The sequence below is a fragment of the Acinonyx jubatus genome, chromosome A3 (assembly GCF_027475565.1).
Source record: "Acinonyx jubatus isolate Ajub_Pintada_27869175 chromosome A3, VMU_Ajub_asm_v1.0, whole genome shotgun sequence".
In the NCBI taxonomy this organism is placed as follows: Eukaryota; Metazoa; Chordata; class Mammalia; order Carnivora; family Felidae; genus Acinonyx; species Acinonyx jubatus.
The window spans coordinates 70,170,880-70,198,000 of record NC_069388.1 but is presented as its reverse complement, the minus strand read 5'-3'; the positions used below and the strand labels follow the sequence as shown (position 1 = coordinate 70,198,000).

The 27,121-nt window shown below is 33.7% G+C and overlaps 1 long non-coding RNA gene across 1 annotated transcript in view; it reads right to left on the bottom strand.

The window, feature by feature from the left end:
* LOC113603254 (uncharacterized) overlaps positions 1 to 27,121 on the bottom strand; it is a 787,506-nt gene that overhangs the window by 364,139 nt on the left and 396,246 nt on the right. The gene's annotated exons all lie outside the window — the stretch shown is intronic.

The window sequence follows — 27,121 nt, the reverse complement described above, 5'->3', positions numbered from 1 at the left end:
TGTGAATATAAATATAAAAATTCTCAGCAAAATATTAGCAAACCAAATTCAACAGCACACTAAAATTGTCATATACCATGATCAAGTGAGATTTATCCTTAGGGTGCAAGACTGTTTCAACATAATCAATAAATGTGGTACACACTAATAGAATGAAAGATAAATATATGATATCTCAATTCATGGAGAAAAAGCACTTGATGAAATATGGCATTCTTCCTTGATAAAAACACTGAACAAATTGGGTATATAAGGAACATATTTCAAAATAAAAAAGGCCATATATAACAAGCCCTCATCTAACATCATACTCAGTGGTGAAAGTTTGCAAGCTTTTCCTCTAACATCAGAAACAAGACAAGGGTGTCCATTCTCACCATTCCTATTCAACATAGTACTGGAAGTCCTAGCCAGAGGAATCACACAAGAAAGAGAAATACAAGAAATCCAATTCAGAATGGAAAAAGTAATTTCTGTTTGCAGATTATATGATCTTACATATGGAAAATCCTAAAGACAATAACACCAAAAACTGTTAGAACTAGTCAGTGAATACAAAATTTTCAGAATATAGAATGAACATGTAGAAATTAGTCATGGTTCTATACACAAAACAATGAAATTCTGAAAAAAATATAGAATACAATCCAATTTACAATAACATCAAAACAGTAAAATATTTAGAAATAAATTTAACCAAAGAAGTGAAAGGTCTGTACACTACAACTATAAGACTCTGATGAAATAAATAAAAAGGTCAAACAAATGTAAAGATACCTTATGTTCATGGATTAGAAAATGGGGTACCTGGATGGCTCAGGTGGTTAAGCTTCCGACTTTGGCTCAGGTCATGATCTAACAGTTCATGGGTTCAAGCCCCACATCGGGCTCTGTGCTGACAGCTCAGAGCCTGGAGCATGTTTCAGATTCTGTGTTGCCCTCTGTCTCTGCCCCTCCCCTGCTCATTCATATTCTCTCTCTCTCTCTCTCTCTCTCTCTCTCTCTCTCTCTCTCTCTCAAAAATAAACAAATATTTAAAAAAGAATATTGTTAAAATGTTTATACCACCCAAACTATTCATGCAGTCAGTGTAATACCTATTAAACTCCAATGGCATTTTCACAGGAATAGAAAAAAAAATCCTAAAATTTGTACAGACAAAACACCCCAAAGCAATCTTGAGAAAGAAGAACAAAGCAGGAGGCATCACACTTCCTTATTTCAAACTGTACTACAGAGCTATAGGAATCAAATCAGTACGGCACTGACATAAAAATGGATGCATAGACCAATGGAATCGAGAGCCCAAAAATAAATCCTTGCATATATGGTCAACATTTGACAAGATACTCAATGGAGAAAGGATAGTTTTTATATAAATGCTGCTGGAAAAATTGAATAGCCATAGGAATAACAATGAAATTACAACCCTATTATATACCAGTTCCAAAAATGAACTCAAAATGGATTAAGAATTTACACATAGAGACTAAAACTATAAAACTGCTAGGAGAACACATAGGAAAGGAAATCCTTGACATTAGTTTTAACAGCCATTTCCTGCATATGACACCAAAAACAACAAAAGCAAATGTTAGTAACTAGAACTACATCAAACTGAAAAGCTTCTGAATGGCAAAAGAAGCGATCAATAAAATTAAAAGCCAATCTATAGAATGGGATGAAATATTTGTAAATCATATAAGGATTAACATCTAATCTATATAATGGGACAAAATATTTGTAAATCAGATAGCGGTTAACATCCAAAATATATAAATAACTCATACAACTCAATAGTAAAAACAAAACAAATAAACAAATAAACAAAAATTTGATTACAAAAATGGGCAGGGGAACTAAATAAACATTTTTCCAAAGAAGACATGCAACATTGCTGTGTGTATATTCCAGATTATCACAAAAATGTAAGGATTGCTGAAAGATATAGATACTCAAGTTGGCACTTTAAACAATCCCTCTCTTTCCTATAATAATTGCTTAAACTCCTAGACTAGAGGAGGATTTTGGTCAACTATCATAGGTCTTTTTATTAGGCTTCCTTTTTCTCATAATAATATTTATTTTGTTGTCCTTTCTGACAACAAATATTCATTTTGTTGTCTCAAAATAATATTTAGTTTTGGTCTTTTCAGACATCTTTCTGCTTGGTGCCAAGGCTCCTTCACTACCATAACTTCAAGCCAACAGATGGATCCTTTATACTTGAGGATATTCATACATGTTGTCTACCTTCAATTTGGCTGCCTCTGCCTTTTGTAACTACTATATCCCCAAATGACCAATGTTGACCCACAGGTAGCAGCCTCACTATGACCCTATCCAGCAAGAAGAAGTTACAGAAGTTAAGAGCTTTCACCCTCAGCAACCTTAAAGACTTAAGGGTAGAAATTGTTCAGGAGGGAAACTATGAGGAAAACAAGGCCAGAGAAATGTAAACAAAATTAAATCTCCTTACAATCTGCAGCCCATTGACAAATCCCTGAGACATGGAGAGAATGATGTTCCTCCAGGAACTCATGGCTGCCTTACTGTTGATGTTTCATTAAAGACTAAAAGCAATATTATCTTAACAATAGCTAGCCCTCCAAGATCCTTGAGACCTTGCTTTTAACATGCACAAATTCCTGAGAGAATTACATTATTCCCAACCCCAATTAACTAAAAAGTATATAATCAGTTATTCCTCACAAACCCACAATCTTTCTGCCCATGGGTCCTGTCTCCATGCTATAATAAAAGCACCTTTTTGCTCAGAAGAAGACGAAGAAGAAGAAGAAGAAATGTAAATGACCAATAGGTACATGAGAAGGTGCTTGACATTACTAATCTTCAGGGAAATGCAAATCAAAACCACAATGAGATACCACCTCACACCTGTTAGAATGGCTCATTAAAAGGACAAGAGATATCAAGTAATATTGGCAAGGATGTGGAGAAAAAGGAACTCTTGCGTACTGTTGGTGGGGATGTAAGTCAGTACTGCCAGTATGGAGAACACTATAGAGGTTCCTCAAAAAATTAATACTAGAACTACTGTATAATCTAACAATACTACTTTTGGGTATATATACAAAGGAAATGAAAATAGGATATTGAAGAGATAGTTTACACTCTAATGTTCTTTGTAGCATTACTCACTATAGCCAAGATACAGAAACAACCTAAATACCTGTCAATATATGAATGGATAAGGAAAATGTGATATACATATACACATACATATACATATGTAGATATATGTATATCACATACATGAGTGGTTTTTTTTGATGCGTATGTAATGTGATATATATATATAAGGTATATATTACTAACATATGTCTGAATATGTATCATATATATCATATATATATGAATATATACTATTACATATGTATGAATATTATTTAGTCATGAGAAAGAAGGAAATCCTTCCATTTGCAACAATATGGATGGACTTTGACAGTATTATACTAACTGAAGTAAGCCAGGCAAAGAAAAACAAATAATGTGTGGTATCACTTATATATGGAATCTAAAATTCCAAACTCACAGAAACAGAGAGAACAGTGCTGTTTACCCAAAAGTAGAGGGTAGGAAATCAGGAAATATTGGTCAGAATATGAATTTCCAGTTATAAGATGAATAAGTCTGGGGATATAATGTATAGGATGGCAATTATAGTTTATAATACTTTACTATATAGTTGAAAGTACTTAGAGAGTAGTAGATCTTAAACATATTTACCATGTACACACACAAATGGTAATTAAGTGATGTGATGGAGGTGTTAGCTAATATTATGGTGGTAATTATTTAATAATATATAAGTGTACAAAATCAACACATTTTTATATCTTAAACTTACAATGTTGTATGTCAATTACATCTCAATAAAACTGGAAAAATAATAAAATAAAATAAAAACAGGATATAAAATTATAAAGTTAGAAAACTATAGGTCAATCTCTTTCAAACATATAGATGCAAAAATCCTATATATGTTAATAGAAAACTAAATTCACTGATAAAGTCGTAATATATAATGACCAAATTAGTCTTGTCGTGGAATGGTAAGAAGATAGTTTATTTTTAAAATAAAAGAGAAAAATAAAATGAAAATATCAATAAATGCAGAAAAGGTACTAAAAACATTTCAAAAGGAATACATACAAAATTTATATCTATCTGTAACATAAGAAAATTTCCCTAATCTAAAAATGGATGTCAATAAAATGTAAAGCAGGTATAATTTTTAATGGTGGTAGTTTAGATTATTTCCCTTTAATTAGAAAAAAAAAACTAGATATTAACTGTTACCCTTGGACTTAACATTATAAGAAATAAAATAAAATGAAGAATGATTACAGAATAACAAAGTTGTTTTAGTCACAAATGTAATTATAAATACATAATTTCAGTTTGCTAAAATATCTAAATGTGAGTCACTAAATAATAAACATTTTTGAATATAATTTAAGTGCATACATCCATCAGCTTCTCCAGAAAAAGAGAAGCAATGGATGAAAAATAGATTAATTTTAAAGAATTTGCTCACATGACTGTAGGAACCGGCAAGTCCGAAATCCAGAGCGTATCAGTAGGCTGGAAACCCATGCATGCGTTAAACCTGTAGTCTTGAGTCAGAGTTTTTTCCTCTCCAGAAAACCCCACCCAGTTTTCAATTTTCAATTGATTGGATGAAGCTCACTTACGTTATCAAGGGCAACCTCCTTTACTTAAAATCAACTGATTATAGATCTCAGCCATGTCTAAAAATACCTGCATAGTAACACCTAGATTAGTGTTTATTTAAATAAGCTGGTCCTGTAGCCTAGCCAAGTGGACACATAAAACCATCACAGCACAGATTTGAGAGACTTGAGAATAAAGAAGAAACTCTAAAACAAGACACAAAATAAGACACAAGAAACATAATAAAAGTAAAGATTAATAAACAAGGAGAAAGTTATTAAACTTCATTGGTAATCAGGAAGACACACATTAAAGTATTCTAATAGAAAATATTTAATATCCACTGTATGGATAAAATTAAATTGTTTGATAATACCAAAATTCAAAATGATGCAGATCGAAAACCTTTATTGAATACTAGAAGAAGTTTTAACCACTCTGGAGAACAATTTGGCATATTTAGTCAACTGAAATGTGTTAACTCAGAAATTTTACTCCTAGTGACCCAGAAATTTTAATGTTATTCATCTACACCAGAGAAAACTCTTCCCTTTATGTACCAGAAGGCACATCCAAGAATATTCAGAGCAACATTATTTTGTAATTGGGGGAAAAAAGGAAATAAACCAAACGTCCATGGACAGAAGCTTGAGCTATAAATAGTTGCATGTTCATAGACTAGAATATTCTACTTTGACATTGAACCACTTCCATAAGTACACACATAGATGAACCTTAGAAATTCATCATCAATAATTTTAAAAAGCAATCTTCAGAGCAATACACAATTGCAAAGATAAACATCGTAAAATTATAAAGATGAGCAAAAGAATTACATAAATACAATTGAGGATATAGTCATTTATGGGTGGAGAAACAATGATCAGATTGCAAAAGAAGGAATCAAGGAGTTTCAAGTTTACTGATAATGCTTAATTTCTTAAACTGAGCATTAATATGCTACTATTGGTTATATCTATATTTTTATTTTTAATTTGAAACATACCAAGAAAGAGAATGCATGCATGGGCACACGAGTTGGGGAGGGGCAGAGGGTGAGGGGGAGAGAATCCCAAGCGGACTCCATGCTCAGCATAGAGCCCACTGTGGGGCTTGATCCCACAACCATGGGACCATAACCTGAGCTAAAATCAAGAGTTGGAGGCTCAACCAGCTAAGTCACCTAGGCAACCCTATTTTTATTTGTTTTATTTATTTATTTATTTTTTGACAGTGTCTTCTGTCTTTTTTTCTTTTATATATTTATTTTTGAGAGAGAGGGAGAGTGTGAGCAGGGGAGGGGCAGAGAAAGAGGAAGACAGAGGATCTGAAGCAGACTTTGTGCTGATAGCAGACAGCCAGATATGGGGCTCCAAGTCATGATCCATGAGATAATGACCTGAACCAAAGTTGGATGCATCACCAACTGAGCCACCCAAGAGGCCCTACTATTATTTGTTTTAAACTATGTATGTTTAAACATTATTATGTATATATTTAATATTAAAAGAAAATTTTGTTCCTGGAATTCTTCAAATTTGTAATGTTTAAATAACTTTAGTGCTTAAAAAATAATGTTAATTCTCACTCAGCAATACCCTTGCCAAAATGCAGTACTGGTGACTAAATATAAGTTTTTAAGAAAATATGTAAATTAAGAGCCTTCTGAGTTGCTCAAGATCATCTTTTCTGAGTTCTCCTACTTCTTCATTTTCTTAATATCTCTTACATATTTCTCACTTTTACTTGATCAAGTGTACATTATTCCAAAAGCCCATACTTTATAAGTTTACAGTGTAAAGTTTACCCACTATTTTATATGCTGTAATGGGTGCCCTGGTCCTACAGCTGGGGTAGCTATTTATTTTCTGGTTTAGCATAGTGTTGTTTTCCACTTAGTATTTGACAATAAAATGAAGAAATCTTTAGCTTAAAACTTCAAATTTGGCCATTGAAAGTCATGTGATATCATTACATTGAGTTCAATATTATTCTCCTAACAATACTCTGTTGAAAATAAGAAGTTATGTTATATTTTGAACCCTTTTAGGTTATATTTTGATACTAACAATCCCTGTATAACTACACAGGAGAGCTGTGAAGATCAATATATGACTTAAGTTGTTTTGTTTTCCTTCATATCTTATTTCTTTGACCTTTAGAAGATTTACAATGGTGAATTTAGTTTTCAAAAAATGATTAAATACTCACAAGGTACTTCTGCTGCTGTTGTTTTGGGCCAGATCAATCTAAGATGTTTTATATTTGGGTTGATAAAAACATAGTCTTAAAACCATTGTCTCCCCACCAAATAATGTCAGGCTTTCCGCTAGTAAGGTATCAGGGCTAGGATAAATAAATATTTCCTTCATCAATGAGTAAATATAAGAATGTTTTAAAAGAGAATGACGAGTTTTCTGTTTTGAAGAGCTATGGAAAAAAGATCAATACAGGCATACCTCAGGTTTTGTTCCAGACCGCCACAGTACAGTGAATGTTGCAATGAAGTCAGTCTAATAAATATTTTGGTTTCTTAATGCATGTAAAAGGTATGTTTATACTACACTGTAGTCTATTAATGTGCAATAGCATTATATCTAAAGAATAAAACTTTAATTAAATACTTTAATTAAAAAAAAAACCTCTATTGCTAAAAAATACTAACCATTATCTGAGTTTCAGCAAGTTGTAATCTTCTTGCTAGTGTGGGTTCTTAGCTCAATGCTGATGGCTGGTAACTAATCAGAGTGGTGGTTGCTGAAGTTTGGGGTGGCTGTAGCAATTTCTTAAAATAAGACAACAATGAAGTTTGTTGCATCAGCTGATTCTTCCTTTCACCTGAACACTTAAAGGCTATGGTAGGGTTTTTAATTGACCTAATTTCAATGGCATATATCTTTAAAAAAAATAAATAAGAGGTACTAATTCTATAATTTATTCATATGTTAGCCACATATCTTTGACAAATATCATGTCATATTTCTGTCTTCCTAGCTCCACAGAAGCAAAAAACAGATCCATTTAAACCACAGAAAGAAAGGCATTTATGTTATTATTCTTTGGGAGACAGAGGAAAGGGTAAATTAATTAATGAATTACCTTTGCAAAACCTAAAATAAGTTTGTATTTTCCATACTTCCCATTAACTGGTTACTAATCATTTTAATTAGAAACTTTTTGGCACATTTTAAAACATGATAAACTGATCATTGTGCGTTAAATAAATTGCACATTCACATATGAAAATCCAAAGATACCATTATTAAAACATAAATAAGAGTCCAAAGGTCAAAGCCATCATATAGTCACACAGTGATTCTAAAATTCAGTATATTAAAATTCAGTTTATGATTGTGGTTAAAAAAATAGATGATAATATTGGCTCAGCATATATACATTCCATTTGTGATAAAAAGCAAGTGACTGCAGAAAATTAGATCTATGATCTACATCCCTAGAAGGAATGGGGAAAATTTTTAAAAGTGTCTGGTATGGTAGGCAGAAGCATGGCCTCTCAAAAATGTTCATATCTTAATTACTGGAACATGCGAACATGCTATTTTACATGCCCAAAATGACTTCTCAGCTATGATTAAACTAAACATCTTGGGATCAAGCGATTATTCTGAATTATCTGGGTGGGCCCAACATAATCACAAAGGTCCATACCAGTGAAAGGGAGGTAGGCAAATGAGAGAAGGAAAAGTAACAACAGAAGCAGAGGTAAGACAAAGAGAAAGAGGGGAATAACCATCTGACAGTACTAGCTGCAGGCTTTGAAGATGGGGGATGGGGCCATGAGCCAAGGAATACAGAATTCCTCAAGCAACAGAAAAAAGCAAAGGAAAAAAATTCTTCTCCAGAGCCTGCAGAAGAAATGAAGCCATCCCAACACATTGATTTTCACCCAGTGAAAGCTATTTCAGACTTCTGACCTCCAGAACCATAGGCGAACAAGGGTGTATTAAGCTGTTAAGTTTGTGGTAATTTGTTATAGCAGCTATAGGAAACTAGTATAACTAATGTGACATAGATACTTATGTGGCAAGTTGTCTACTAGAGACATAACAGGTTAGACAAATATTCAGGATTCTTCTTATGGCTTTATTATTCAAATTATCTTTACTCTCTTAATGTTTATATATTGTGCTGATACACTGTTATCAATCAGTGATAAATCAAACAGACAAATAAATTTGGCCATGGAGAATTGAAATAATATAATAAATAAGTTAAATTAAGATCTTACATCCAGAATTCTGTACCCCAAAAACAAAGCACATGCCTTTCTTTCTCCCTAACACACATGGGAGAATCAGAAAATCTGCTATAATTTATGCAACAAATAAAATTTTGATAATGATAAAAGGCTAATTACACAGGACACATTCTGCCCAAAATGTACAAAACTATAAACTGATAAGAAATTTCACTTTCAAAACCCAATCAACCAGATATTTAAAAAATACTATCCTACACATGTTTATGTACGTTATGCTTGTAGAGGGTCAAGGTGGTTCAGTAGAAGAGTTAGTGTATTTTAGCCTGCTTTGTTCTAGAAGGATCTCTTCTCCTAATTAATGATCACATCAAAATAAAATTGCAGAATGTCAACATCTATAAGATGTAGTCCAAGTTATATGTAAATGAAAGTTATATTCAGATAAAATTTCTTATCCTTTTGAAATTTGAGGCTCATGAAAAGGCAGAAAATAAACATTCAACTCAAAATATTATAAAAAAAAGACTACAAAAGGAAAGGGAAGGAGAAGAAACAAAACAAAACAGAAGAAATAAAATGCTAAGTTATGAAAACTGAAATAGGTGATTTAGGAATTAGAATGACAATTGCAGCAGTCTACAAACCCAAGAGGTGGCTGTTTAAAAAAATTAAACAAGAATGAAATTAGATCCCTATGCTAGACCACTCACAAAATTAACTTGGAAAGGATTAAAGCTTACATGTAAAAACAGAAAACTTCTAGAAGAAAATGTAAGAAGTTCCCTGATATGGGTTTTGGCAATGATTTTTGGATATGACACCTAAACCACAGGAAACAAAATTAAAAATAAATGAATGGGACTATTTCAAACTAAATGGCTTCTGCACAGAAAAAAAAAATCAACAAATGAGAAGACAATGGAATGGGAAAAAACATTTGCAAATGCTCCATCTGATATGGAGTTTATAGTCAAATTATATAAAGAATTCTTAGAACTCAATATTAGAAAAATAAATAATAAAATGACTATATGTATAATAAAAGCTACAATTTAGATAAAATACTATATACAGAGATCAGCAGATAGATATAGATGGGTAGATAGGTAGATAGATAAATAGGTTTGTATACTTATGGAAGTTTAGAAGTCCCAAGATCTGCAGCCAGCAAACTGGAGACCCAGGAGAACCAATGGTCTAGTTCTAGTCCAAATATATAGGCCTAAAAACCAGGAGAGCTGATTATGTAACTTCCAGTCTGAAAGTCAGCAGGCTCAATACCCAAGAGAAGTTGAATTTTCCGTTTGAGTCTGAATGCAGGAGAAGACTGATGTCCCAGCTCAAATGGCAGGAGGATCTCCCTCATAGGCTTTTTGTTCTATTCTGCTCTTCAGTTTCTTCGCTGAGGCCAACTCACATTAAGAAGGGCAATCTGCTTTATTCAGTCTTCCTATACAAATGTCAATCTCATCCAGAAATGCCCTCTTGGACAAAACCAGAAAAATGTTTGGCCAAATACGTGGGCATGCTGTGGCCCAGTCAAGTTGACACATAAAATAACCATCTAATAGCAATGACAAAATAAATTTGAGTACCAACTTACTTTAATTGTATATGAGCAGAACACAAGATGCACAAAAACTAAGGTAATTCAAGGATGAGGATGGCTGGCTGGCTAGGTTGGTGGAGAGTGTGACTTTTGTTCTTGGGGTTGTGTGTTCAAGCCCCATGATGGGTGTGGAGATTGCTTAAAAATAATTTTTTTTTTAAAAAAAGCTAATTCAAGGATGATTTAGTAAAGGTATATGCAGGGTGCAGGGAAACTACAAAGCTTGATAAAATACCCTAGAAAGAGAATGTTGAGGACAAGACAACCATCAGTAATCCTGATACTGAGCTGAACTGCAACGAGGAAGTAAGGGTAATGAGTACCTAACTCTCCTCTACTCCAATATTCTGATGGGGGTCCCCATTAACTGAACCCAATAGGAACCCAGAGGGTAAGGGATCTCACTTATATAGTCCATACAGGTCAGTCTGGTAGGGTGCAAAGAGGCAAGTAGGAAGACCATAAGACTAAATCTGTGAATCTTTTTACTGTCAAAAATATAAATTACAAAAATTGACTTGAGCAATAAAAATACTTCAAAACTCACAATTGTGGAAAAACTGAAAATATTATGAGAATATTGCCTCAAAAAATAGCTCCTGAATTAGATGGTTTTATGGTAATTTCTTCTAAGATTTCCAAAGAAAATCACATACTTTATGAACAAAAAATGTTGAAAGAATACTTAATTTTGCAAAGTACCATGACACAATATCAATCCAACTCAAAAAAGGGGGGAAAAATTGGTGGAAAATCTCACTTGAAAATATAAACATCTAAAATAACTAATAAATCTGGACAGCGACATGCAGAAAAATGAACCTGGACCGCTTTCTTACACCATACACGAAAGTAAACTGAAAATGGATGAAAGACCTAACTGTAAGACAGAAAGCCATCAAAATCCTAGAGTAGAAAGCAGGCAAAAACCTCTTTGACCTCAGCCACAGCAACTTCTTACTCAACACATCTCCAGAGGCAACAGGAAACAAAAGCAAAAATGAACTATTGGAACCTCATCAAAACAACAAGCTTCTGCACAGTGAAGGAAACAATCAGCAAAACTAAAAGTCAACCGACAGAATGGAAGAAGATATTTGCAAATGACATATCAGATAAAGGGTTAGTATCCAAAATCTATAAAGAATTTATCAAACTCAACACACAAAAAACAAATAATCAAGTGAAGAAATGGGCAAAAGACATGAATAGACACTTCTCCAAAGAAGACACCGAGATGGCTAATGACATATGAAAAGATGCTCAACATCAGTCACCATCAGGGAAATACAAATCAAAACCACAATGAGATACTGCCTCACACCAGTCAGAATGGCTAACATTAACAACTCAGGCAACAACAGATGTTGGCGAGGATATGGAGAAAGAGGATCTCTTATGCATTGCTGGTAGGAATGCAAACTGGGGCAACCACTCTGGAAAACAGTATGGAGGTTCCTCAAAAAATTAAAAATAGAACTACCCAATGACCCAGCAATTGTACTACTAGGTATTTCTCCAAGGGACACAGGTGTGCTGTTTCAAAGGGGCACATGCACCCCAATGTTTACAACAGCATTATCAACAATAGCCAAAGTATGGAAAGAGCCCAAATGTCCATCGGTGGATGAATGGATAAAGAAGATATGGTATATATATGTATATATGTGTGTGTGTGTGTGTGTGTGTGTATAATATATTACATATATATTATATATATATGTAATATATATGTTATATATATGTGTTATATATATATTATGCTATGTGAAATAAGTCAGTCAGAGAATGACATGTGTCATATGACTGTAGACACATAGGTGGAATTTAAGACACAAAACAGATGAACATAAGAGAAGAGAAGCAGAAATAATATAAAAACAGGGAGGGTGACAAAACATAAGAGACTCTTAAATACAGGGAACAAACTGAGGGTTGCCAAAGGGGTTGTGGGTGGGGGATGGGCTAAGTAGGTAAGGGGCATTAAGGAAGACACTTGTTGGGATGAGCACTGGGTATTATATACAGGGGATGAATCACTGGAATCTACTCCTGAAATCATTATTGCACTATATGCTAACTGGGATGTAAATTTAAAAATAATAAAATAAGTAAGTAAGTAAGTAAATAAATAAATAAAATCAAAATTGACTTTTAATTAAAATTTAATACATCAAGGCAGAGCAGTGTTTTACTCTATTTGAAAGAATTATAAATTATATTTAAGAGTGAATTTCTATATTCATAGGACAAATTGGTATAGTCACTTGGAAAACATATGGAGGTTCCTCAAAAAATTAAAAGTAGAAATACCATATGATCCAATCATTTCATTATTGGGTATTTACTAAAAGAAAATTAAAACTTTGAAACTACTTTGAAAAGATATGCACCTTTACATTTACTGTAACAGTTACAACAGCCAAGATACGAAAGTAGCCTAAGAATCTATTAATAAATGAATGGTTAAGAAAGATGTTTTGTGTATGTATATACACACACATATACACATACACAATAGAATATTAGGTCTCCATAAAAAAGGATGAGATCATGCCATTTGTGACAACATGGCAGGATCTATAGGGTAAAATGTTATGTGAAATATGTCAGACTGTGAACTACAAATGCCATATGATTTAATTCATATCTGGAATCTGAAAATCGAAACAAATAAACAAATAGCAGAATCAGACCTTTAAATACAGAGAACAAGCTGATGGTTGCCAGAGGGGAGAGGGTTGGGAGAGTGGGTAAAATGGGTGACGGGGAGCAAGAGATACACCCTTTCAGTTATGGAATGAATAAGTCATGAAAATAAAAGGCACAGCATAGGAAATATACACAATGATGTAATGGAATGTGATGTAAGGAAATATAGACAATGATTATAATGATATTATAATAGCATTGTATGGTAACAGATGGGAGCTATAAAAATAAATTTTAAAAAGATACCACACTAAATTAAGAAAAACACATGATTATTTCTATATGTACAATTAAGGTTTTAAAATAAAAGTGAATAAGGTTTTCTATAAAATCACAGAATAACTATAAAGAATGTATACCTACAAGATGAATAAAACCTAACACTTAGAATATGGTTAAAAGTTTCTTTATTAAAATGTGTGTGGGGGAAACCTACAATGCTGTAGGTTTCATTATTATTTTAGTATTATTATGGATGATTTCTGCCTTCTTAGCTGGAGTGCCAGACGTGTCAGTGAAGAAGGCATCTTGGTTAGTCAAGATCTTGCGTTCACCAAGTGAATAAGAGATGAGCCATTTCTCTGGGTCCAGTTGGCATTCCTGACCCACAGAATCGTGGAAAATTATAAAATAGTTGTTTTCTTTTAAGTCAGTAGGTCGGTATAATTTGTTGGGCTGACCAGATGTGAATCAAGGACTATAAGACTGGCTTCAGTAAAAGAAGATGAGGCCAACACAGCAATGTATTGAGGACTGAGGGACGAGGCAAAGAAAGAGAATGGGGGCTGGGGAACAGAAGGGAGCCCAGGGAAGAGAAACGGATGGAATAGGAGAGGTGAAGGGAGGGGAAGGACAAGGAGAGAAGGAAGCTCATAAATGAATAACTCTATGACCTGATTTGTATCCCTAGATCTATCTGATCTGGAGTTCCCAGTTATTAGACACAGTAAATGTTCCCATTTTCAAAAGTGAGGCTGAGTTGGATTTCTATCACAACAGAATTGTAACTAAAAAGCTGCTCCCAGTAGAGGGCCTACTCTGGCTATTTACAGAACTCCACAGCAGGATAACCGCTTGTCCATTAACCTTCTTAAAATATTGATGTGGATTAAAGTGAATACTGGGAACGTGAAATTCAGTTCAATTCCCACAGGTTTGTTTTGTTTTCCTAGGGAATGAATTATATGGCAAAACTAGGTCATCAAGGTTTGTGATTGGTGGAAATATAAACAGAAGGAATTGAAAGGGAGTTTAATGTTATTTCTCTTGAAATTAGAGGTTACTAGCAATGGGCATAAGTCACATAATCAATTATTACTATTTTCATTTTAGTTCTTTTTCTAACTGTGTTACCGTTGCTAGATCCATCTTCAGAAAAGACATTTACAATTCAGAACACCTAAGAGATTTCTTAGTTTTGATTCTACTAGAACTATAGAGGGGAAAAAAGGTTTCAATTATTTTGATCTAATGAGACTACCAGAGTTCTTTGCATATGTAGCTTTTCTTCAGCCACTTTCAAAATGAAATAAAATAAAATAGTCTTTGAACCCTATCCTCTTACTAATCACTTCCATTTTCCATATTTTTGCAAACTGCTGTGTCTACTTACAGAAATGTATCACATTAGTCCTTTCACAAATATAAGGAAATAATAACGCATTGGACACTGTACTATAAAAACAACCTCGTGTTATATTACAATGGAAATATCAATAAACAGGTTCTAAAGAAGGTTGACCGTAGAAGAGACAGAAGGAACAGGGAAATCACCTAGTTGCTTAGTCATTTTGAAGTCAGCTAGATGTGAAATCAATGGTCAGCGAAGAATATGGCAAATGCCCAAGAAGCTTGATGAAATCAATCAATCTAAAGATTTCCTTTTTTCATGTAACAACAAAGCCAACAAAATTTAAATGAGAATTTAATCAAGAATATATTTATTACTAAAAAATTACTTTATTTGTAATTCATTCACAAAGGCTGGATAATACAACAACAACTTCATGTATTTGAGAATAACTTTTCAAGTTTTCAAATGTACAAGGTTCATTTTGAGAATAATAGAGAATTTTAAAATGTTGAAATGTATTTAAACTTTCAAAATGTTGCAGGTATTGTGCATAATAATGAATTTACCAAATCTATAAAAAAGAAAGGTTCCTTTCTTTTAAGCTTATTCATTTATTTTGAGAGAGACAGAAACAGTGAGTAGGGGAGGTGCAGAGACAGGGAGAGAGAATCCTAAGCAGGCTCTAAGCTGCCAGCACAGAGCCTGACACTCGGTTCAAACTCACCATACAGTGAGATCATGACCAAGAGAGTCAGACACTTAACTGACTGAGTCACTCAGGCACCCCAAGAAAGATTCTTTTAAAAAGAGGAATTGATATAAGCATATAAGATTATATATATTTAATATGACAGTTATTAGGTTAAAAAGAAGGAATCAAAGTATGTAAAATAAGTCTATCTGCATTCAGACCTATCTTTTTACCTGTGGATAATCAGTTAACTTTTACTTTAGTAAAAGAAAAAACGTGCACACACAAACATTAAAACAAATGTTTAAAAATTGCAGACAAGACTATTTAAAGTGATACAGTACCCTGATTTGAACAATTTTTCTGAAGACAAAAGCTAATGTCTAATGGGTTTCAAAAGGCAAAAGCTAAGGTCTCCCTCAGGAATCAGTGTCCATATGACTAGAGCTGATACATGAGTACCCCAGCTTTTTTAGCCCTTGACCTGGATAACTCGCAGCAGCCAAGTGCTGGGTAACATATATTGACTGCCTTCTCTCCCCTGTTTGACTTTCCCACACCCAAGAATAACTTAGTACACTTCCCAGTAAACTACGTGAGCAAAAATCTTTATTTCAGTGTCTGTTTTCAGAGAATCCAAAGTAAGGTGTATGATGAGAATAATTCTTATTCTTCTGAAATTATGTTAACATTTTACATTTCTCTAGGTATTCATAAACTGCATTTTTTTAAATTTTCATTGCACTCAAATTTTTAATTGCAAATGTAATAAATGTGTTTTTTAAGTTAAAAACATTAGAAAAAGTTAATAGTGTCATCTTCATTTTTATTCTTGCCTCAGTGAGGTAACCCTATTTCTCCAAGGTCTAGTGTATAACTTTCCACAACTTCTTTGACGCTCATAAACATATACATAATCTTACAAGGGATTTCTCTTTTTTGTCTGTCATATAACATAAGTTTAAGGTGTACAACACAATAATATGATGCCTGTTATACTGTGAAATGTTTACCACAATAAGATTACAGGTATAAGGTTACAATATATTAAACTGGTTAATATATCCACCAGCATACATAGTTACCATTTTTTTATGTGTGTGGTGAGTTTTAAAATTTATTTTCTTAACTTTTAAGTGTGTTAATACAGTATGGTTAACTACATTCACTTTGCTGTACATGAGATACCCAGAATTATTCATATTATAGCTGGAAGTTTGTACCATTTGACCAATATCTCCACATTTCTCCCACCCTCCCCAACCAGCATACTAATATTTATTTCCAAAATTCAGCTTTTTTAGATTCCACATATAAATGAAAACACAAAATATTTGTCTTTCTTTGTCCAAATTATCTCACTTGTCATAATGGCCTCAAGGTCCAGCCGTGTTGTCACAAAGGACAGGATTTCCTTCTTTCATATGGATGAATGACATTCTGTTATATAAATACATAACACATATTCTTCATCCACTTACCCACTGACAGACACTGAGCTTGTTTCCATGTCTTGGTTAATGTGAATAATGGAGTGTAGATATCTTGTCAATACAGTGACTTCATTTCCTTTGGATATATACCCAGAAGTGAGATTGCTGGATCATATGGCAGTTCTAGTTTTTTGAGGAAACTCCATATTGTTTTCCATAGTGGCTACACCAATATACATTCTTGTTAACAGTGCATAGGCTTCCCTTTTCTCCACATTGTTGCCAAAACTTGTTATTTCTTCTGTTTTTGATAATAGCCTTTCTAACAGCTGTGAAGTGGTATCTCATTGTGATTTTGATTTGCATCTCCCTGATGATGAGTGATGTTAAAACCTTTCATGTACCTGTTGGCCATTTGCATGTCTTCTTTGGAAAAAATGTTAATTCAAGTGTTTTGCTCATTTTTTATATGGATTTTTTTTCTGAGTTGTATGAATTCTTTCTGTATTTTGGATATTAACCTCTTATTAAAACATGGTTTGCAAATATTTTCTGACATTCTCTAGGTACCTTTTCATTTTTGTGAATGTTTGTTTTACTATGCAGGCACTTTGTAGTTAGATATAGTCCCACTTGTCTATGTTTGCTTTTGTTATTTGTGCTTCTGACATCATACCCAAAAAATTGTTGCTAAGATCAGTGTCAAGAAGGTTTTTCTCCTTGTTTTTCTTCTTTTAGTTTTACAATTTTGGGTCTTCCCCTTTTACTTTTGTCTTTAATCCATTTTGAGTTAATTTTTGTGAGTGGTGTTATTAGGGTTCCAATTTCATTCTTTTGCATATGGATATCCAGTTTTCCCATCACCTTAACTGGAGAGACTATTCTTTGCTCTTTGAGTATCTTGGCTCCCTTGGCACATATTAGTTGACCATATATGCCTTGGTTTATTTCTGGGCTCTTGATTCCATTGGTCTGTGTTTGTTCATATGCCAGTGCCATATTGATTTACTTACTCTAGTTTTGTAGTATGGTTTGAAATAAGGAAGTATAATACCTCCAACTTTGTTCTTTTTTCTTGAGATTGTTCAGCTATTTGGGGTCTCTTGTGGTTCCATACCAATTTTAGGTGTTTTTTCTATTTCTGTAAAGAATACCACTGGAGTTTTGATAGGATTGCATTGAATGCATAGATGGCTTTGCTTAGTATAGACATATTAACAATATTAATTCTTCCAGACCATGAATATTTTTCTTTCATATTTGTGTCTTCAATTTCCTTCATCAACATTTTATATTTTTAATGTGCAGATCTTTCAGGCCTTTTGTTAAATTTATTCCCAAGTTTTTAATTTACTTATTTATTTATTCTTTGGTTTTGATGCTACCATGAATGAGATTTTTTTTTCAGATATTTTGTCAGTGTATAGGAACATAACTGACTTCTGCATTTTGATTTTGTATCTTGCAACTTTACCAAATTCATTGAATAGATCTAACAGTCTTTTTTTGGTGGTATCTTCAGGATTTTCTCTATATAAAATCATATCTGCAAACAGAGACAATTTACTTTTTCTTTCCAAGTTGAACACATTTTTTTTCTTTTTTTGCCTGATTGCTCTAACACTTCTAGTACCATGCTGAATAGGAGTGGTGAGAGTGGATACCTTTTCTTGTGCCTGATTTTACAAGAAATGTTTTCAATCTATCACCATTGAATATATTAGCTGTAGGTTTTCCAAATATGGCCTTATTATGTTGAGTTACATTATGTCTATATTCATTTTGTTGAGATTGTTTTTAATGTTTATTTATCTTTGAGAGAGATAGACAGAGCATGAGAAGAGGAGGGGCAGAGAGAGAGGGAAACACAGAACCCGAAGCAGGCTCCATGCTCTGCACTGACAGCTCAGAGGGACTTGAACTCACGAACATGAGACCATGACCTAAGCTGAAGTTGGGTGCTTAACTGACTGAGCCACCCAGGTGCCCCTAATTTGTTGAGTTTTTATCATTAAATGATATTAAATTTTAATGGTTTGCTGCATAAATGAAATAATCATTATTTTTTTAATTTTAAATCCAAGTTAGTTAACATATAGTGTAAAATGATTTTAGGAATAGAATTTAGTGAGTCACCACTTACATATAATACCCCATGCTCATCCGAACAAGTGCCCTCCTTAATGCCCATTGCCCATTTAACCCATCCTCCCACCTAACACCCTGCCAGCAACCCTCAGTTTGTTTTCTATATTTAAGAGTCTCTTATGGCTTGCCTCCCTCTCTGTTTTTATCTTATTTTTAGTTCTCTTCCTCCCTGTTCATCTGTTTTGTTTCTTAAATTCCACATATGAGTGCAATAATATGATATATGTCTTTCTCTGACTGACTTATTTGGCTTAGCATAATATACTCTAGTTCCATCCATGTTGCAAATGGCAAGATTTCTTTCTTTTTGATCGCCAAGTAATATTCCAGTGTGTGTGTGTGTGTGTGTGTGTGTGTACATTCACATCAAATCTTCCTTATGCATTAATCAGTCAATGGACATTTGGATTCTTTCCATACATTGGCTATTATCAATAGTGCTGCTATAAACATTGGTGTGCATGTGCCCCTTTGAATCAGCACTCCTGTATCCTTTGGATAAATACCTAATAGTGCAATTGCTGGGTCACAGAGTAGTTTTATTTTTAATTATTTGAGGATCCACCATACTGTTTTCCAGAGTGGCTGCACCAGTTTGCATTCCTACCAGAAGTGCAAAAGTGTTCCTCTTTCTCTGCATCCTCGCCAACATCTGGTGTTGCCTGAGTTGTTAATTTTAGCCACTATGACAGGTGTGAGATGGTATTTCATTGTGGTTTTGATTTGTATTTCCCTGATGAACAGTGAAGTTGAGCATCTTTTCATATGTCTGTTAGCCATCTGGATGTCTTCTTTGGAAAAGGGTCTATTCATGTCTTTTTCCCATTTCTTCACTGGGTTATTTGTTCTATTAATGTGGTACATCACATTTACTGATTTGCATATGTTGAACTAGCCTCTCATCTCAGAGATAAATCCCGCTTGATTATGGTATACGATCCTTTTAAATATGATGTTAAATTCAGTTTGTTTTAGAAAGTGGAGCAGGGTCAGTAATGTATCTTCCAGACTGAGAAGACATTTTAATACCAAAAAGTGAAGCAAGTCACTCCATACCATTGACAAAGACTTTTATTCAGTGTAACTTACTGGCAAGGGGTAATCGAGTGGACAGACAATTCAGGTGGTATGTGGCCTCTATTCTCTGCCCATTCTCTACACCTATCCAGACCTTAATCTCCAGCTTTTATGGATCAAGGGGCATGGTAGTGAGGTCACAGGATAGTGACACACTGTCAGTGTGCCACTTTAGGGACGATCAGGACAAGACTTTCTGCATTCCAGTCAGGGCACACATTAACATCCAGGAGGCCTGGGACACGTAGCCCCAAGAAAGGTCATTGTGAGGACATGAACAAGATGGAGAGCCAAACATAGAGTTCACTAATAATTTGTTAAGGATTTTTGCATCTATATTAATAAAGGATATTAGTCCATAGTTTTCTTGTAGTGTCCTCCTCTGGCTTTGGAATGAGGTAAGGCTGGCATCATAAAATGAGTTTGAGAATCTCCCCTCTTCCTTTTGGAAGACTATGAGAAGGATTGGTGTTAGCTCTTTTTAAATGTTTGGTAGAATTTACTGTGAAATCATACGGTCCTGAGCTTTTTTTTTTTTCCTGAGAGGATTTTGATTACTGAATTAGCAGATACTGGGATGATTTGGGGGCCTGGGTTCACAGGAGTCTACATGGATTCACCTAGGTCTATAGGAGTAGGTCTGGTGCTAGGATGGGATGGCTCTTGGGTCTGCCATGAAGTCAGATGGGGACTTCATTCGCCCTTCTCCATGAAGTGGGGGTCTCTCTCAATTTGCACTATGCTGCCTGGGCTTGGGGAAGGGGTGATGAATGTAATGTGCACCTATCCTTCTACCCTCATCAATAAATCTTTTCTTATTTCTGTGCTTGACCAGGTACTGTAATCCCTCACCTAGACTCCTTAGCTTTTGTGAAGGTATTTTTGTGCATGGAATGTTGTTCAAACTGACATTTCCAGGGAAAAGAAAAGCACTAGAAACTCCTATGTCACCACTTTGCTCTCACTTTTGTTAAATGCTTGCTTTCTTCTTTCTATTCCTTCATTAATGTGTAAAACTTAGTCTTATGTTGAATTTTTTTAGTTTTTTTTTTTTACTGTTATTGCCACTATGCCAATTCTTCATCTGTGAATTATCAGTTTATACCCCTTATCCATTATCTATTGAATTGTTAAAAGTGTTTTATACTATTCTGTAGAGATTCTTCTGTATTATTTATATCTATGAGTTAGAATAATGTTTTTTTTAATTTTTATAAGGTTTATTCATTTTTAAGAGACAGAGACAGAGCATGAGTGGGGGAGGGGCAGAGAGAGAGGAAGACACAGAATTCGAAGCAGGCTCCCAGGCTCTGAGTTGTCAGCACAGAGCCCAATGCGGGGCTCGAACTCATGGACTGTGAGATCATGACCTGAGCCAAAGTCAGATGCTCAACCAACTAAGCCACCCAGGCGCCCCAGAATAATGTTTTATATATTATTTAAGTTGACTATTTATTGTGATCAAAATAGTACGATGTTAAAAAAAGAGTATAGGGAGGGAGTTCATACAGTATATATGCATGTATATGTGTGCATGTATAAATGTAGACTCAAATGAAGAAAAAACTTAATATATGATAAATTGATATTTCATTTCCAAGAGGAAAGATGGTTTATGTCACTGATATAATGAATAGTCTCTAAGAAAATAAATGTAGACCTATGTCTCACATCACAAAAGTATATATTGGGTCAAGAAAAAAAAGTAAGAAATAGGAAAAGCAAAAGAAACCTTCAATTCTCTAACTCACATGTCTTATCAGAAAAATATGGATATATAAACTCTCACAGTAAAACTAAAATAATGAATATGAAAGCTCTTATCAGAAAAATAGAATAAAGTCATCTGTAAATGCAAAACAGAAATCTTATATTTTAATGAATGAGTTGCTCCATTTTAGTGAGTATTTTGCAGCTAGAGCTATCTATTCAGTTGTAAGGTACAGGCCACTAAACTTCACATAAGTGTATACTGTAAAAGCTTCTCTCAATAAAAGAGAATTTACAACAAAAAAAGAGGGAAAAAAAGTTGTTATACCTTGGTGATAATAATGCAGGCCATTTGCATAAAGGGAATATGAAGGAGAAATTTCTTCAGCAGATTGTAAGATATAAGTAAAGCAGAGGAAATTTGCTTTCTTCTCATTAAATCCAAGAGAAATTATTCATCTCCATGAATACAAATGAAAGCTTTCCAAATAGTGTGGTCATAACATGGTAATTAAATGCCTAGTGCCAGCCAAATTCCTTCATTTTTCTAAATTATAATAATTACAATTGACCATTACTGATAATTACAGTGATCAGAGTCAAATTCCAATTTTTCATTCTCTTTTCTGTAATAAATGTGTAACTTCCTTCCAGTAATCTCTACCAAGTTTTCTTTTTACTTACCCAAATCCTTTGTGACCTTTTACTTCATCTCCACACAAAACAACTCTCTCTTCATCCTCTCCTATATTTTTATTCACCTCATAATAATAGTTTATATTATTGGATTTCCCTCAGGGACTAATCAGGAGGTGTTTGGCTATAAAAGCATTGTATCAAGGTACACTTAAAAGATTAAATATATAAATTAGTATTTCAAAACAGGTTCTATGTATTCTAAGTGTCTGAGTCATTTCAAACCCACATATTATCCCTATAATTAAAATAAGAACTCTCAATCAAAGATCCTAACCAATTTCTTGGGGAAAGCACACAAGTTAAAAAATAAATGATCAGCTAACCCTTTCAACTTTACATAAATACCACATTTCTCTGCCCATATAGATGTATCATTTTCCTAACTGGCATAAATGACAGAAGTGGTGGTTTCTGTTGTGGGACTTTACAAGGATTCCCCACAAATCATACCTTTAAAGTTTCTTTCCTCTTGAATTAATTCATTCCCTTCTGCAGATGTCTTCCTTGAAAATGTAAGTTCCTCTAAGTCTAGCTGCCCCTAATCATCCTTGGCATTAAGTTTATCAACTAGCGTCTTTCTGGAGTACTAACTCAGAACAAGTGTTTAAGGAATTCTGAAGGCCATTTTGGCAATCTGAATCAAAATTTTGATGCATAGAAATTTTAAGCCTGCAGTAATAGCTATGAAAAGGCACAGATAAATGAATATTTACTGTAGTGTGCTTTATTACAGTAAAAAAAAAATTGAACAACTTGTATGTCCATCAATAGATAACTAACAAAATTATGGTATAAATATAGAACAGAAAACATTTAGATACAATAAAATTATTATACACACACACACCATATATATATATACATATATATATATACATATATATATATACACACTTATTAACATGAGAAGTTGTCTACAACATGTAATTCCATTTATATATAATTGAATGTGTTTGTGTATGTGTGTAAACAAAGAAAGGAAAGAATCACAACCACATGTTAACAGGGCTTTATCTGAGTGGCAGAGTCTCAAGTAACTCTAATCTTTTATAACTTTTACACAATTTTTATATTTTTATATATTTATAAAGGTGTAGCATGAGGCAATCTTCAAGTAGATCTAATTCAATTGCCTCTATTTATCATTTATAAATATATATCTACTGTTTACTTTCTGGATTGATTGAATCATGTCCCTATAAAAATCTACAACGTTCACAGAAGAAAAGAAAAACAACTATTAGATTCGTGTTCCCTATCTAGACCATTCCAATATATTTATCCTGTGATACAAAGACATATTTAACTGAAAAACTTATTCACAATTTTATACTGTGCAAGTCTTTGCCTTTTATTCAGAAACACTGTAGCCTTTATCAAACCCAATTCTCTGGGAAAAAATGGAAGGGACGTGTAGCAGAACTGTGTTATTTCCTGTAGATAAATAGAGGCTTCAAGTGAACCTCCAGAAGCAGATACTCTGTGGAAATTTACTGCTTACTCAAGATCCTTGCAACAAGTTGCCGATGGCAATATTCTTCTATATGTCACACAATCCTTGGCATACTCTTATTTATTATTCTTGTCTTCATATTTTTCCTATTTATTCTAAGATTTAGCCTTTCATATTTAGCCTATAGTGATCCCCTATCTAGGTCTAAGATTTGCTAGAAACACTTATCTCTCAACACCAATAGTTTTTACGAGGATGATTTTGTCTTGTCTCCCCAGCCCCACTGCGGACATTTGGCAAAGTCTGGAGACGTTTTTGGTTGTCATTATTGGGAACGGAAGTGCCAGAAATACTGTTGAACACTGTTAAGCATCTTCCAATGCATAAAACACCCTCCCCACCATGAACACACAAAACAAAGAACTATCTGATTCAAAATATCAATAATGCTGAGGTTGAGCAACCCTTCTCTTGACAGAAGCTCTGGCTGAATGAGAAAAAAATAGGGTACTGAAAAAGAATAGAGGATCCCTCACTCCATGGAAATGACTGTTATTCAACTATGTTAACACATAGCCACCAGAATCAGTTTTAAACCCATTCATCCTTCAGTGAAAATCTGCTTCTGTAAACACAGTTTTACAAGCCAAACAACCAGTGACAGTCTTTTGATTTTGAAAGTCAATCATAAATGAACTCATTCCAAACCCACTACTCAACAGTAATCAATAGTTACTACACATATATAGATGTGATCAAAACATTTGCACCTCTGAAAATCTACCTATCTCCAAACTTTGTGCTCCTCAAAACCCTACATAAAATTAGCAAGTTTCTTTCTTTGGGTATATTGTGCCTGACCAACATAGTTCTATCTTAATCTAGTAAGCAGTAAATTTATCTTTGTCTTTATATTTCAGAGAGTGATAAATCTAGAATTGTCAAAGGATTATGAGAATACCTCTCAATATCTGAAATAAAATGGTAAATTATTGATTTTTATAATAAGGGAAAGCTATGCTGATCAGGAAAAGCAGACTGCGATTTTATTTATGTAATGATTGGGAGTTCTTCAAATAGGAGGTTGTGGCTTTGACACAAACCAAAAAACAGATAAGAAATAAAGGTCATTATGATTGGTCAACAGTATGTGCCTGCAAACAGTATCTTGGATTTCTAAACCCAAGCAGAGGCTAGGAAGGGGCTGTATAATCAACAACCTGATGATGTTAATAATGGAATACAGACTAAACAAAGGAATTTTTTTTTCACAAATTGACAAAACAAGGAGTGTTCTCATAGAAGATTTATAGGGCACCTAGGGCAAAGTTTGACAAATTAACTTTTCATGAATTGTTCAGCAATGTAAAAAACCATTAGCCCTTAGAGCTACATTAGAAATGAGAGTTATTTGGCTTAGGCCTCCATGAAAAATCCTCTTAAACATTCATCATAAAGAATAAAATGCAGGAAACAGCAAAAATATATAAACCAGACTGCATGTATATATAGACAACAGAAAAAGCAAATGAAGCAGCAAGAGAATAAAGAGGTTAGTGGGGAAAAAAGTCATACTTTCAAACATAAAGATCTAATGACCTTATACAAAAACCTAGGTCTAATATTTCCAGTATTAAATATTTGTGTAAATAACTTTATGTAAAGACTGAGCTTAATTTTACAAAGACCTTGGTCTATCAGCCTTCTGTAAAGCCTTATTTGGTTAGAGATTCTAAAATAAAATAAATTCAGCAATAAAAGCTCAGTGAAACAAGGGGGCACCTGGGTGTTCAGCTGGTTGAGCATCCAACTCTTGATTTCAGCTCAGGTCATGATCCTAGGATCATGGAATCCAGTCCCATACTGAGTGTGGAGCCTGCTTAAGATTCTCTCTCTCTCCCTGTGTCCCTCTCCCCAACTCATGCACTCTCTATAAATACATACATGCATATATACATACATACATACATACATACATACATACATATATACATACATAAATGCTCTATGAAACTAGTCAGAACTCAGAATCTGTTGATATTAACTCATGTGGCCCAAAATAGAGAGTTTGGGCCCAATGGGACCGAGGAGAACACTTGTTGCTCTGAGCATCCCCTATAATCCTACTAAACTGAGATTTTGAAAATAATCTCAGTAGACCCTCAGATATTCTGGTGAATTTTTGACAAACTGTGGCTCTATCAAAACTCAGAAACAAATGATGCCTCTATATGCTTCTCTATCAGGAGAATGAAATACTTCACTTTAAAAGCCTTGACCCTCAACCTAGAATTTCTAGTAAATGTTTTTTTTCTCCTTTCTGGTCACTTTGCTATAGTTATTCAAAGAGTATATCATGAGGTTGCCCAGATTTTATAGCACATTTCTTGGGAAGCATTTCATTGTTTAATTGATGAATTTATTGAAAAAATATTAGTGATTGGTAATTATGTAACAGAAATAACTTTCGGTGTTAAATGATCAGCCATATTTGTTCATCTATGAGTCATCATTCATCTGAGATTGGGCTATTTTCCTACAAAGTTCTAAAATTAATTTCAATAAAATTTAATTTTAATATCATGTTTAATTATTGTCAATTAAGCCTCAAAAATAAACACATAAGCTTTCTTATTTTATTCATATAAGAATAGAAAATTTTGGCATCCTGATTTTTTGAAGAAATAGAAATGCCAGAAAAAAAAGTAATTTCATGTTTTTGGAAATATTTGTCACTAAAATGGCCTATTAGAGCAGAAGAAAAAAAATTAACATTTTAATAAGACCATTTTTAGTACCTACATTCACAGGTTAGTCAATATTATGGAAAGTAATTTTGTTTCTAAAATACAATTTATTTTCTTTCCTAATATCAGAAGTGTCCACCCAATTATTGAACCAAAATTTTAAAGGGTATTCTCGATATCCTCATTCACTTCCAGTCCTTCAGTTAGTCTGTCCTACCTAACTGCTTTACCCCTAAAATGTAAATCTACCCACTCATCTCCACCACTACACTAATTCCCTAATCCTTGTCCAGATTACTACTAGAGCCTACCATATCCTCCCATCTATTGTACTCTTGCCTTTCTGTAA